This window comes from Erinaceus europaeus, chromosome 20, assembly GCF_950295315.1.
Source record: "Erinaceus europaeus chromosome 20, mEriEur2.1, whole genome shotgun sequence".
Classification (NCBI taxonomy): Eukaryota; Metazoa; Chordata; class Mammalia; order Eulipotyphla; family Erinaceidae; genus Erinaceus; species Erinaceus europaeus.
Window position 1 is genome coordinate 34,783,802 of NC_080181.1, and position 14,856 is coordinate 34,798,657.

Genomic DNA, 14,856 nt, shown 5'->3' on the forward strand with positions numbered 1-14,856 from the left:
CTGCTGTACTTTTGATGAATGCCATTCTCACAGGAGTGAGGTGGTATCTCAATGTTGTCTTTTTTTGCATTTCTCTGACAATCAGCGACCTGGAGCAATTTTTCATATGTTTTTCATATGATCCTTTTGGATCTCCTCTGTAGTGAATGTTTTGATCAAATCCTCTGCCCATTTTTGGATGGGGTCATTTGCTTTTTTGTTGCTAAGTTTCCTGAGATCTTTGTATATCTTGGTGATTAGTTTCTTGTCCCATGTATGGCATTTGAAGATATTCTCTCATTCTGTGAGGGGTCTCTTTGTTTGTGTTATAGTTTCTTTGGATGTGCAGAAGGTTTTTAATTTGTTGTAGTCCCAATTTGATGTGCTTTGTTTCTGCTTTAGTCTTCCTTGCAGTTGGGTTTGTTTCATCAAAGATGTCCTTGAGGTTTAGGTGGGAAGTTTTCTACCAATATTTTCCTCTATGTATTTGATAGTTTCTGGTCTAACATCCACGTCCTTGATCCATTTGGAGTTTATTTTTGTTTCTGGTGAGATAGGTGGTTCAGTTTCATTATTCTGCATGTTTCAACCCAGTTTTCTTAGCACCATTTATTGAAGAGAGCTTCCTTCCTCCATTTAATACTTTGGGCCCCCTTATCAAAGATTACATGTCCATAGGTGTGGGGGTTTAGTTATAGGTTTTCAATTCTGGTCCACTGGTCTCTGTGCCTATTTTTGTTCCAGTACCATGCTGTTTTGATGATGATGTCTTTATAATATAGTTTGAGATCTGGGAGTGTGATGCCTCCATATCTGTTTCTTTTCCACAAGATGGTTTTGGCAATTCTAGGTGTTTTCTGGTTCCAGATAAATTAGTATAGTTTTTGTTCTATTGTCATAAAGATGGAACTTTGATGGGTATTGCATTAAATTTGTATATGGCTCTGGGGAGAATATTCATTTTGATGATATTTATTCTTCCGATCCATGAGCATGGGATGTCTTTCCATTTCTTGGTATCAGTTTCTATTTCCTTGAGTAGTGACTCATAGTTTTCAGCAAAAAAATCTTTCACTTCTTTGGTCAGCTTTATTCCTAGGTATTTTAGTGATTTTGCTGCAATAGTGAATGGTAGTGATTTCTGGATGTATTTTTCTTCAGATTTAGTGTTTGCATAAAGAAATGTCACCGATTTTTGTACATTGATTTTGTAGCCTGACACCTTGTTATATTGCCTAATAACTCCCAGTAGTGTCCTGCTGGATTCTTTAGGTTTTTCTATGTATACTATCATATCATCTGCTAATAGTAAGAGCTTGATTTCTTCCCTTCCAATCTGTATTCCTTTCATTCCGTTCTCTTGCCTGATTGCTATGTGTTGGTATGCTTCTAGTTCTGCTTCTGGGATCCCTTCTGTTACATTGTTTGACATTGTGGTCTATTTACATGGTCATTCTGTTACATTGGTTTGGTCTCACTCCCCCTGCCTCTGGGAGATTTTGGTTTAGTCCTTGCTAGTTGGCGCTTCTTCATTTTCCCCATCCCCTAGCCTATATACTTCCTTGGTTGCTGACTCTTCTGCTGGAGGAGAGAGAAGAAAGACAGAATTGGGTTGTGATTAGATTAGATTAGATTAGTTTTTTGAATAGTTCGCTCCTGAATAAAGAAATATTGCTTCTTTGCTCAGCCATGTCTCCCTGGTCATCTGTCTCCCACTGTGAAGCTAGCCCGGCATACTGGCTTCTTGAACATTGACTGACAGCTATGGCAAGAATTTCCAATACTATGTTGAAGAGTAATGGTGATAGTGGACAGCCCTGTCTAGTTCCCGATCTGAGGGGGAATGCTTTCAGCTTCTCTCCATTGAGTATAATGTTGACAGTAGGTTTGCTATATATGGACTTCACTATCTTGAGGAATTTCCCATCTATTCCTATTTTTTGCACTGTTTTGGGCATGAATGGTTGTTGGATTTTGTCAAAGGCTTTCTCTGCATCTATTGAGATAATCATGTGGTTTTTGGCTTTGCTTTTATTGATGTGGTGAATGACATTGATTGACTTACATATGTTGAACCAGCCTTGTATTCCTGGGATAAATCCCACTGAGTAATGATGAAAAATGTTTTTGATATGCTGCTGTATCCTGTTGGCCAGGATCTTGTTTAATATTTTGGCATCTATGTTCATCAGAGATATTGGTCTATAATTTTCCTTATAGCTTCATAGATGTTGGCTTCATAGAAGGTGTAAGGGAGTAATCCTGTTTCTTGGAACTTGTGGATGAGCTTTAGAAGTATAGGTATTAATTGTTTCCTGAAAGTTTTGTAGAATTCGTTAGTGAAGCCATTTGGTCCAGGACTTTTGTTGTTGGGGAGATAGTTAATAAATGTTTGATTTCTTTGTCTGTGATTGGTACATTTAGGTTTTGTAATTCTTCTTGGTTCAGTTTTGGAAGGAAATATGTTTCTAGGAATTCTTCCATTTCTTCCAGATTTTCTAGCTTGGTGGAGTATAGTTCTTCAATAAAGTTTTGCATAATTTTCTGGATTTCTGTGGTGTCAGTTGTGATATCTCCTCTATCATTTACAATTCTATTAATTTGAGTCTTTTCCACCTTTTTCAGTGAGTCTGGCTAGGGGTTTGTTAACCTTGTTTAATTTTTCAAAGAACCAGCATTTGGCTTCATTGATCTGTTGTATGGTTCTCTTATTTTCAATGTTGTTTATTTCTGCTCTATTTTCAGTGATTTCTTTCCTTCTAGTTGCTTTAGAATTCCTTTGTTCCTCTTCCTCTAAGTCCTTAAGGTGTTCAGTAAGGTTGTTTATTTGAGCTTTTTCTTGTTTTTTAATATGTGACTGTATGGCTATGAGTTTCCCTCTCAGTATTGCTTTAGCTGTGTCCCAAATATTTTGATAGGTTGTGTCTTCATTTTCATTTGCTTCCAGGAACATTTGAATTTCTTGCTTGAGTGTCTCTCTGACCCAGTGGCTCTAAATCAGTATGTTGTTTAGTTTCCAAATTCTGTGTCTTTTAGTAATTTTTTTTTTCATTGTTAAATGTTAGCTTTACTCCACTGTGGTCTGAGAAGGTACTTGGGACGATTTCAATGCTCTTGAATTTGTTGATGCTGTCTTTGTGGCCTAACATGTGGTCTATCCTTGAATATGCGCTGTGTGGATTTGAAAAGAATGTGTATTCAATTTTGGGGGAGTGAAAAACTCTGAAAATGTCCAGGAGGTCTAGTCTGTCTATCTGTTCATTTTATTCTCTTCTTTCTTTGTTCATTCTCTGCTTCTTTGATCTAAGTGTGAGAATGGGAAGTTGAAGTCTCCCACTATTATTGCATAACTATTGAAGTATTTTTGTAGTTTATTCAGTAGGTGTTTGATGTATTTAGATGGTCCCTCATTGGGTGGATAGATGTTAATAATTGTTAAAACTTCTTGGTTTATTGATCCTCTAATCATTATGTAATGGCCTTGCCTATCTTTTATTACTTTGTTTAATTTAATGTATATTGTGTCAGAGATGAGAATGGCTGTTACTTCCCTTTTTCGTGGTCCATCAGCCTGTATGATAGTTTTACATTCTTTCACTTTAAGTCTGTGTTTGTCTTTTTGGGTCAGATGGAATTCGTGAAAGCAGCATACGGTTGGGTTCTGTTTTCTCATCCATCCTCCCTCTCTGTGCCTTTAAATTAGTGAGTTTAAGCCACTGACATTTGTTGATATTGTGGTTTTAATTTATTGTATTACCATTATTCAACATTTTTTTTAATTTGCTCTGATATATGCTAAGTATTATCGTTACATTCTTGTTTATATCTTTCAGAACCTCTTTCAGTGCAGGTTTGGTGATGGTTTCCTCATTTAACTATTGTTTGAGAAGTTTTTGATCTCTCCATGTAGTTTGAATGAAATTCTAGCAGTATATATTATCTTTGGTTGAAACCCTTTTTCATTCAGTGCTTGATAGATATCTTCAATTCTCTTCTGACTTTCACAGTTTCAGTGGAGTAGTCTGCTAATTATCTCATGGGTTTCCCTTGTATGTGATTTTGTTTTTCCCTTGTTGCCTGTAGGATCCTTTCTTTATCCTTACTTCTTTTCATTGTAACTATGATGTGTCTTTGTGTCTTCACGTTTGGGTTGATTCTTTTTGGAACTCTCTGGACATCTTGAATCTTAATGTCCTTTCTGTTTTCTTTTATTATTTCCCCTAGAATGTTTACTTCCCCTTCCTCTCTTTCTTCCTCTGGCAGACCTATTATATGAATGCTACTTCTTTTGAGATCACCCCATATGTCTCTGTTGTTTTCAATGTCTCTCAATCTTTTTATGGACTCTTTTACCTCTTTCTTAGCTTTCTCTAGCTCATCCTCTGTCTGGCTAATTCTGTTTTCTGATTCTGTTAGCCTGCTTTCCTTTCCCTCAGCTTCTTTCTTCAGTTCAGTTATAGTATTAGCTTGTTCTGCTAATTGACCTTTTAGCTTAGCTATTTCAGCTTTTAGTTCTCTGATTACCTTGAGGTAGCTAGTATTTTTCTTGAGAGTCTCATATGCTGTTTCCTTAATTCTGATAGCCCTTTCTTCCATAGTTGTCTTCATTTCTGCAATTATTAAGTTTACTATTGCTTGCATACTTTTCTTTCTATGGTTACTTCTGACTGACAGAGTTTCTTCTGGGCTCCTGTTTTGATTCATTGTGGTAAAATATTTATTTGTTCTTGATCTAACCATTTTTTTATTGATGTGTTTTTTATTTTTCTGTTCTGTCATTCTTCAGCTGTTGTGTTTTGAGTACAAGCCAAGCTATGCTAAACACCTTTATGATAAATGCAGTTAATAACATAAGAAATTACAACAATAAAAACTGAAGCAAGGATTGATGCAGTTTAACCAAACAACACCTCAGGTTCAAGAAAAAATAGCAACCAAATCTAAATGAATGAGAAAGAGAAAGGAAAAGAGGGAACACAAGAATATACAGTTACGCAAATCTACTGTCCACTGTAAATTCTAGGGATAGCAAGAGGAGAAAGGGAAGTAGAGAAGAGAGATAGAGGCAGACAGTCCACTCTGAGTCAGATTTCTTCCCCAAAATAATTCACAAGCAAATATCAGTGAATTCAGAAAGCAGAAGAAGGAGCAGGGAAGAAAAGAAGATAAGACTAAAAAAAAAAAAAGGGAGCAGTGAAAGGAAAGAGGTTTTTTTTCTTTTTTCTTTTTGAATTAGCTAGTTGGAGGAAAAAGGGGGAGAGCAGATCAAAGAGGTAGAATGATATACTTTACTCTCACAATGGACAGGACAGCCAGCCAGCCACCTAGCAATGGAAAAAAACAGTAACAGTTAATTGTTACTTCTTCTCCTGAAGAAGGAGAGGGAAGAGGGACACACACACATATATATATATATATATATATATACTAGTAATAATGAAATAAAATAGATTAAAAAACCCTAACAGTCTGCAACTTGGTGGGCTCAGGATTAGCTCATACAGCCTGAGTAAAGACCACCAATTGTAAAAAAAAAAAAAAAAAAAAGAAAGAGAGAAAAAGTTCAGGTAGTATTTCCCAGGTAGGGGTGAGGCTCTAATTTGTCAGATATTTTGTTACTCAACAAGAGCTCCTTCCACTTATTAAAAAGAAAGAGAGAAAGAGAGAGAGAGAGAGAGAGGAGGAAATCAAGTAGGAAAAGAAATGGAATGGCACGCACCCCTGCTGAGCCAGGAATCTTGGTAAAGAGAAAAGTTCAGCTGGGCGCCTGATAGTAGCAGCTCTCCAGCCCCTGGGACCTGGTTTTGGGGTGTGGAGGAGGGATGCACTTCAGGAAAAATCAAAAGATTTCCTCCCCACAATTCTAACCCGCAATTGAGGTATAGTCACCTCCTTGGTGTCACACTTAGAACCTCTTTTTCCCTGTCCTGCTGACAGTGTAATATCCTACCTATCTGGCCACTGTTGTCAGAGCTCATGCCAGCAGCTGCCTCAAAGTCACCATCTTGGCTTCATGTGAAGATGGTTTTAGAAGGATATGTGGCAAGCTCTGGAGCTGTAGAAGCACTCTGGAGAAGCCTACTGTCCTTAGAGATGCTCATCCAATGGGAAGGATGGAAAACAGCATTGCTATGCTCTGCAGAAGAGCTGAAACAGGCCCTGAGATCAGACAAGGGACAATTAGAAGAGCAGGACAGAACAAGAAAAAGTAGATGTTGACTAAACTGAGAAGAGGCTTTGTTAGCAATTAGAGCTTCAGACTTTAAAAGTCAAAATATGGGTTGCTGTTTCATAGTGACTTAATTTGCAGCTGATAAACAATAAATGTTGAGCATCTCTTTGCATAGTTTTTTTTAAATTTTCTGTTCTGTTTGACAGGATAGAGAGAAATTGAGAGGGGGTAGGGATATAGAGAATGAGAAAGAGTGGCCAGGCAGTAGCACATCTGGTTAAAAACATTACAGTGAACAAATACCTTGATTTACAGTAAACAATATATATAGTTGCTGATACATGTGTAAAATTTCTCAGTTTTCTGCAAAATATTCTAAACCCCTGCCTAGATCCTCCTCCACCATCGTGCACTAGGGCTTAAAAGCTCCTCACCTCCTCCGAGTCCTTTACTTTGGTGTAATACACCAAACCAGTCCAAGTTCTGCTTTGCATTTTTCTTTCTGTTCTTATTTCTCAACTTCTGTCTATGAGTGCTATTGCCATATTCATCCTCTTTCTGGATTATACCCTAGAAATTCCTCTCCTGGGATATATCCTAAGTTTAGATTTTTAGGAATTGAGCAGTACCAAAAGAAGTTGAATGAACAAGGGATGTTTACAATACAGCCTTGACTATTGTGGTCCTGACAGCCCAGTGGGGACTCAACAAGGCCATGGACACAGATGATAGTCCTGTGCCACAGATGCAGTGAATCCAGAGACTGCTATCATGCTTAGTGACATTTCAAAGTCAGTTACCTATGACTTCAGCTCAGGCATCCCTGAGACTGGAATTAACAAAATGTTTTGTGTCTCTCCCATGGGAGACACCACACCAGGATGAGAAGTTTCCCTGCAAAGTCTATGTCAGGAAAAATCCCCTTTGCTGATTGTATTTAATTTCAGAACCATTAAGATAATATTACTATTCTTTCCATGTCATTGCTATTCCTATTATTTAAATTGTTCTGAAGGTGTCTCTGCTCTAGAGCTGTGAAATGTCTGGGTCTGTAAATTGGTCTTTGCAAAGATTGGGCACAGAGCCACCTTCTAAGGTCAGGACATCATCCTCCAGCTTCTTTCCTCCCAGTAATCATGCCTCTCCATCGAATCAGGAGGGCTGTCTTGGGAGTAGAAGTGTTCTTCTGCATCCCAGACATTGCTAGGCTTATGGAAGGGAACTCATCTCACTAAGGTACCATTAACCCCATGCTGAGCTCCCAGAACCACCCCAGCAGGTTCATCAGACACAGGGGTACAAGTTTGTAGCAGACAGTGAAGTTCTCAGGAGAAAAGCCAAATTAGGGGTCAGGTCAAACAGAAATTAATTCAAATCTTGCCATGGCCATTTTATCTCTAATGATAGAACAAACAATCATAAAATCCCTGGTCCTTAGTTTTCTTATGTGAAACAGAAATGAGAGTCCCAACAACATTGTATAGAATATTGAGTAGGATCATGCAGATGATAGAACTATGCAATTTTTTTTTTAATTTATAAAAAGGAAACACTGACAAAAAACATAGGATAAGGGGTACAACTCCACACAACTCCCATCACTAGAACTCCATATCCCATCCCTTCCCCTGATAGCTTTCATATTTTTTATCCCTGGGAGTATGGACCCACGGTCATTATGGGATGCAGAAGGTGGAAATTCTGGCTTCTGCAATTGCTTTCACGCTGAACATGGGTGTTGGCAGATGGATCCATACCCCCAGCCTGTCTCTGTCTTTCCCTAGTGGGGTGGGACTTTGGGGAAGCGGAGCTCCAGAACACTCTGGTGGGGTTGTCTGCCCAGGGAAGTCCATTTGGCATCATGTTAGTATCTGGAACCTGGTAGCTGAAAAGAGTGTTAACATAGAAATCCAAACAAATTGTTAACTAATCATGAGTTGGGGAGGTCTCCATTTTGAAGATAGTTAGTAGGCCTAGTTTAGTTATATTCCAAAAGGCCTATGACTAGACCAGTTATAGAAAGGCAGTTATTTACTATTATTATATTATTGATGATTTCTATTGATTGTGTCATCTGAATTATAAGTTGTATGAGTCTCATATGATCCTGCCCACTGTTATCTCATTTCTTCAAGTATTGTTAAGTGTGGATTCCATGTTTGTCCTTCCCAATGTGTCACTGGGATGTTGCTAGTTAAAACTTGCAGGGATTAAATATGATTTCATTGTTTTTATCTGCTATCCACTGAGCACCCATTCCACACCAGGGGCTTCACACCACTTCCAGTCCTCATGATGACCCACAAAGTAGGTGACATTAGTCCCACTTTATTGATGAAAAACTCAGGGCTTAAGAAGAATCATATACTTACTCATTATATGTTAGTGGACAAAAGAGCTGAAACTCCACGGTGTCCTCCACATGCCACACAACCTCATGTGCAGACATGACACTTTTCTTTGTAGCAGGGCTACAGTGCACAGAGATGCTTACTTAATGACTAGAGGCCAGAAATAAGCCTCAACATGCTGTTCTAAGCTGCTTCTTCATGTTTTGTATTATCTAAACACTTAAAAGAAAATGCAGTCAATAACCAATTCTCTTTTCATTACAGTTCCTACATTGCCCTTCTGTGGTTTCCTTGGTCTGTGTTCATCAACCCTCAGGTGCCCTTGGTTGCTCAGGAAGCTGATCAATATGGTGTCTGGCATGCAGAAGTGTTGATGGCATAGTTGAATGGAGAAGGCAGTAAACTGAAACTGCATAAATTTTTAGAACAGGAGGCCCACCTGAAACTGGAGAGTGGGAGCTTGAGAAAATATCCTATTTTTGAGCTTGGAGAAGTGTGTTGGTTAATATCAGAAAAGTACAACTGCTGAATAGGGGGCGGAAGCAAGATGATGACTTTGAGGCAGCTTCTGGAGTGAGCTCCAACAAGCAGGGCCTGCAACCTAGGATTCACTTGATAGGGTAGGATACTGGGCCATCAGCAGGAGGGTGAATAAAGGGTACTAAGTGTAACACAAAAGAGGGGACCTATAGCTCATTTTTGGGTTAGAAAATGGAAAAAAAAAGAAAGGAAATTTTTTTTTTAATTTTTTATTTAAGAAAGGATTAGTGAACAAAGGCATAAGGTAGGAGGGGTACAACTCCACACAATTCCCACCACCCAATCCCCATAACCCACCCTCTCCCATGATAGCCTTCCCATTCTCTAGCCCTCTGGGAGCATGGACCCAGGATCGTTGAGGGTTGCAGAAGGTAGAGGGTCTGGCTTCTGTAATTGCTTCCCCGCTGAACATGGGCGTTGACTGGTCGGTCCATACTCCCAGTCTGCCTCTCTCTTTCCCTAGTAAGGTGTGTCTCTGGGGAAGCTGAGCTCCAGGACACATTGGTGGGGTCTTCAATCCAGGGAAGCCTAGCCAGCATCCTGGTGGCATCTGGAACCTGGTGATTGAAAAGAGAGTTAACATACAAAGCCAAACAATTTGTTGAGCAATCATGGATCCCAAGTTTGGAATAGTGGAGAGGAAGTGTTAGGGAGGTACTCACTGCAAACTCTAGTGTAATCCTGCTTTCAGGTATATATTTTGCAGTAGTTTATGGATACGTGTGCACATACGCTCTCTCTCACAGAAACTGTTGTATGTCTAGGTTATGGGACTTTGTTAGAAAGTGAACTACCTGAGATGAAATTAGAGTGTACTATAAAAGGAAAGGTCTCACCCGAGTAATGAAGCTGAAGGGTTGTCATTCCACACGTGAAGTCTCTGGATACACTCTGAGGTGAAGCATGTTGAGATGGCAATCGTTGCTTTGGTTAGGTTGTGATCGGCGGATGCAATATTATTTGGTATGGATTGGGAGATGCATATGGGAAAGTGAGCCCTATCCAAGGGTGCCAGGACTGCGGGAAGTAGGGGCTCTACAGTGAAGATGTGAGGTTCCTGCTGTCTTAGGGTTCAAAAAGACAATCAATAGTTAATATTATCATCACATTATTTGTTAATTGGGTTAACTTTGAAAAGTCCCTTTGTTATGGTTTGCTGTACAGTACCCAGTATCTTGTATATAGCTGTGCTATTGGAAGCTTCTAATCTACTTGGTCTAGGCTTTTGAGAGAGTCCGCATATCAAATACGTAGCCTATCTATTAAAAAGATTCAGTTTGTCTTTAGAGAACCTTTGAGACATACAATTGATTTCCCCCTCTTTTATTAATTAACTACTGATTTATATGTCTACATTTTGCTAGGAGTGTACATAAACACCATTCCCATCACCAAAGGACCATGACCCATCCCTCCCGCCCACTCCCACCCCCCACTGGCCCAGGAAGCTACATGTCTACCCCTCACCACTGGGTTTTTACTTTGGTGCCCTACTTACAATTTGATCAGGTCCTGCTTTTAGTTTCCCTTTCAGATCTTCTAAGTCAGCTTCTGTTGATGAGTGGGATCATCCCATACTCATCTTTAACTTTCTGACTTAGTTCACTTAACATAATTCCTTCTAGCTCTGTCCAAGATGGGTCAGAGAAGGTGGGTTCATTGTTCTTGATAGCTGCATAGTAATCCATTGTGTATATATACCACAACTTTCTCAGCCATTCATCTGTTGTTGGGCACCTGGGTTGCTTCCAGGTTTTAGCTATTATGAATTGTGCTGCTATGAACATAGGAGTACACACCTCTTTTTGATTGGGTGTTATGGAGTCCTTGGGGTATAACCCCAGGAGAGGAATTATTGGGTCATATGGAAGGTCCATGTCTAGCCTTCTGAGAGTTTTCCAGACTGCTCTCCACAGAGGCTGTACCAATTTACATTCCCACCAGCAATGTAAAAGGGTTCCTCTGTCCCCACATCCTCTCCAGCATTTGTTGCTGCTGTCCTTTTTGATGTATGCCATTCTTACAGGAGTGAGGTGGTATCTTAGTGTTGTCTTAATTTACATTTCTCTGACAATCAGTGACCTAGAGCAGTTTTTCATATGTTTGTTAGCCTTTTGGATCTCCTCTGTGGTGAATGTTTTGTTCATTTCCTCTGCCCATTTTTGGATGGGGTCATTTGCTTTTTTGCGGCTAAGTTTGCTGAGCTCTTTATATATTTTGGTGATTAGTTTCTTGTCTGATGTCTGGCATGTGAAGATCTTCTCCCATTCTGTGAGGGGTCTCTCTGTTTGTTTAATAGTTTCTTTGGATGTGCAGAAGCTTTTCAATTTGATGTAGTCCCATTGGTTTGTTTCTGCTTTGGTCTTCCTTGCAATTGGGTTTGATTCATCAAAGATGTCCTTGAGGTGTAGATGGGAAAGTGTTTTACCAATGTTTTCCTCTAAGTATTTGATTGTTTCTGGTCTGACATCTAGGTCTTTTATCCATTTGGAGTTGATTTTTGTTTCTGGTGAGATAAAGTGGTTCAATTTCATTCTTCTGCATGTTTCAACCCAGTTTTTCCAGCACCATTTATTGAAGAGAGCCTCCTTCTTCCATTTAATCTTTTGGGCCCCCTTATCAAAGATTAGATGCCCATAGGTGTTGGGATTTACTTCTGGGCTTTCAATTCTGTTCCACTGGTCTGTGTGCCTATTTTTGTTCCAGTACCATGCTGTTTTGATGATGATGGCTTTATAATATAGTTTAAGGTCTGGGAGTGTGATGCCTCCATTTCTGTTTCTTTTCCTTAGGATGGTTTTGGCAATTCTAGGTGTTTTCAGGTTCCAGATAAATGATTGTAGTGTTTGTTCTATTCTCTTAAAGAAGCTTGGTGGAATTTTGATGGGTATTGCATTAAATTTGTATATGGCTCTGGGGAGAATATTCATTTTGATGATATTTATTCTTCCAATCCATGAGCATGGGATATCTTTCCATTTCTTGGTATCAGTTTCTATCTCCTTGAGTAGCGACTCATAGTTTTCAGCATACAAGTCTTTCACTTCTTTGGTCAACTTTATTCCTAGGTATTTGATTGATTTTGCTGAAACAGTAAATGGGAGTGATTTCTGGATGTCTTCTTCTTCAGATTTAGTGTTTGCATAAAGAAATGCCACTGATTTTTGTACATTGATTTTGTAGCCTGATACCTTGCTATATTGCCTAACAACTTCCAGTATTTTTCTACTGGATTCTTTAGGTCTTTCTATGTATACTATCATATCATCTGCAAATAGTGAGAGCTTGACTTCTTCCCTTCCAATCTGTATCCCTTTGATTTCTTTCTCTTGCCTGATTGCTATGGCAAGAACTTCCAATACTATGTTGAAGAGTAACGGTGACAGTGGACAGCCCTGTCTAGTCCCTGATCTGAGGGGGAATGCTTTCAGCTTCTCTCCATTGAGTATGATGTTGGCTGTAGGTTTGCTATATATAGACTCCACTATCTTGAGGAATTTCCCATCTATTCCCATTTTTTGTAGAGTTTTGAGCATGAATGGGTGTTGGATTTTGTCAAAGGCTTTCTCTGCATCTATTGAGATAATCATGTGGTTTTTGGCTTTGCTTTTATTGATGTGATGAATGACATTGATTGATTTATGGATGTTGAACCAGCCTTGCATTCCTGGGATGAATCCTACTTGGTCATGATGAACAATCTTTTTGATGTGTTGCTGTATCCGGTTGGCCAAGATCTTGTTTAATATTTTGGCATCTATGTTCATCAGAGATATTGGTCTGTAGTTTTCCTTTTTTGTTCTGTCCCTATCAGATTTTGGTATCAGGGTGATGTTGGCTTCATAGAAGGTGGAAGGGAGTATTCCTGTTTCTTCAATCTTATGGAATAGCTTAAGAAGTATGGGTATTAACTGTTTCCTGAAAGTTTTGTAGAATTCGTTTGTGAAGCCATCTGGTCCAGGACTTTTGTTGTTGGGGAGATTCTTAATAAGGGTTTCAATTTCTTTGTCTGTGATTGGTGCATTTAGATTTTGTAGTTCTTCTTGGTTCAGTTTTGGAAGTGCATAGGTTTCTAGGAATTGTTCCATTTCTTCCAGATTCTCTAGCTTGGTGGCATATAGTTCTTTATAGAAGTTTCACAGAATTCTCTGGATTTCTGTGGTGTCAGTTGTGATATCTCCTGTATCGTTTACAATTCTATTAATTTGAGTCTTCTCTCTTTTTTGTTTGGTGAGTCTGGCTAGGGGTTTGTCAATTTTGTTTAATCTTTCAAAGAACCAACATTTGGCTTCATTGATCTTTTGTATGGTTCTTTTATTTTCGATGTTGTTTATTTCTGCTCTAACTTTAGTGATTTCTGTCCTTCTGGTTGCTTTAGGGTTCCTTTGTTCCTCTTCCTCTAAGTCCTTGAGGTGTGTAGTAAGTTCGTTCATTTGGGCTTCTTCTTGGTGTTTAATATGTGATTGTATAGCTATAAGTTTCCCTCTCAGTACTGCTTTAGCTGTGTCCCAAATATTTTGATAGGTTGTGTCTTCATTTTCATTAGTTTCCAGGAACATTTGAATTTCCTGTTTGAGTGAGTGTCTGACCCAGTGGTTCTTAAGGAGCATGTTGTTTAGTTTCCAAATTCTATGTCTTTTAATAATTTTCCGTTTGTTGTTAAAAGTTAGTTTTACTCCACTGTGGTCTGAGAAGATACTTGGGATGATTTCAATGCTCTTGAATTTATTGATGCTGTCTTTGTGGCCTAACATGTGGTCTATCCTTGAGTATGTGTTGTGTGGATTTGAAAAGAAGGTGTATTCCAGTTTTTTGGGGTTGAGGAGTCTGAAAATGTCCAAGAGGTCTAGTCTGTCAATCTCTTCATTCAATTCTCTTGTATCTTTATTGGTTCTCTGCTTTGTTGATCTGTCTAAGTGTGAGAGTGGGGTATTGAAGTCTCCCACTATTATTGTATTACTATTGATGTATTTTTGAAATTCTTTCAATAGGTGTTTAATGTATTTAGATGGTACCTCGTTGGGTGCATAGATGTTAATAATTGTTAAGTCTTCTTGGCTGATTGATCCTCTAATCATTATGTAATGTCCTTGCCTATCTTTTATTACTTTATTTAATTTAAAATCTATCGTGTCTGAGATGAGAATGGCTGTTCCTGCCCTTTTTTGTGGACTGTTAGCCTGTATGATAGTTTTCCATCCTAAGAAAGGAAATCTTTTCATTATTTCTGCCCACCCCTTTACCCCACCCCAGAACCAGCCTCCAGGGCCTGGACAGCTGCTCCTATCAGGCTTCCCACTGAGCTATTTCCTTTACCAAGACTCCAGGAAGAACAGGGGTGCCATTCTAATATTTTTTCCTTTTTGATTTTATTCTTTTATTTTTTTTCTTTTTCTCTAAGTGGCTGTAGCTCTATTTGAGTGACAAAATATCTGACCAATCACAGCCTCACCCCTGCCTGAGAAAGACTACCTGGAGGTTTTCTTTTTCTTTATTTTTTTATGTTTTGGATACTTCTTACAATTGGCTGTCCTTGCTCACGCTGCCTGAGCCAATCCTAGGCCATTCAAGCTATAGTAGGACTGCTAGGCTTTTTTACTCAATTCAATTTTATTATTGTGATTGTGTGTGTGTGTGTGTGTGTGTGTGTGTGTGTGTGTGTATGCTTTTCCCCACTCCTTAAGGTTGACCAAAATTAACTGTTATTGTTTTTTTCCATTGCTAGGTTACTGTGTGTCCTATCCATTGTGAGAGGAACTTGTTTCATTCTTCCTCTTCCATCCACTCTCCTCTCTTTTTTCCCTCTTCCTAGCT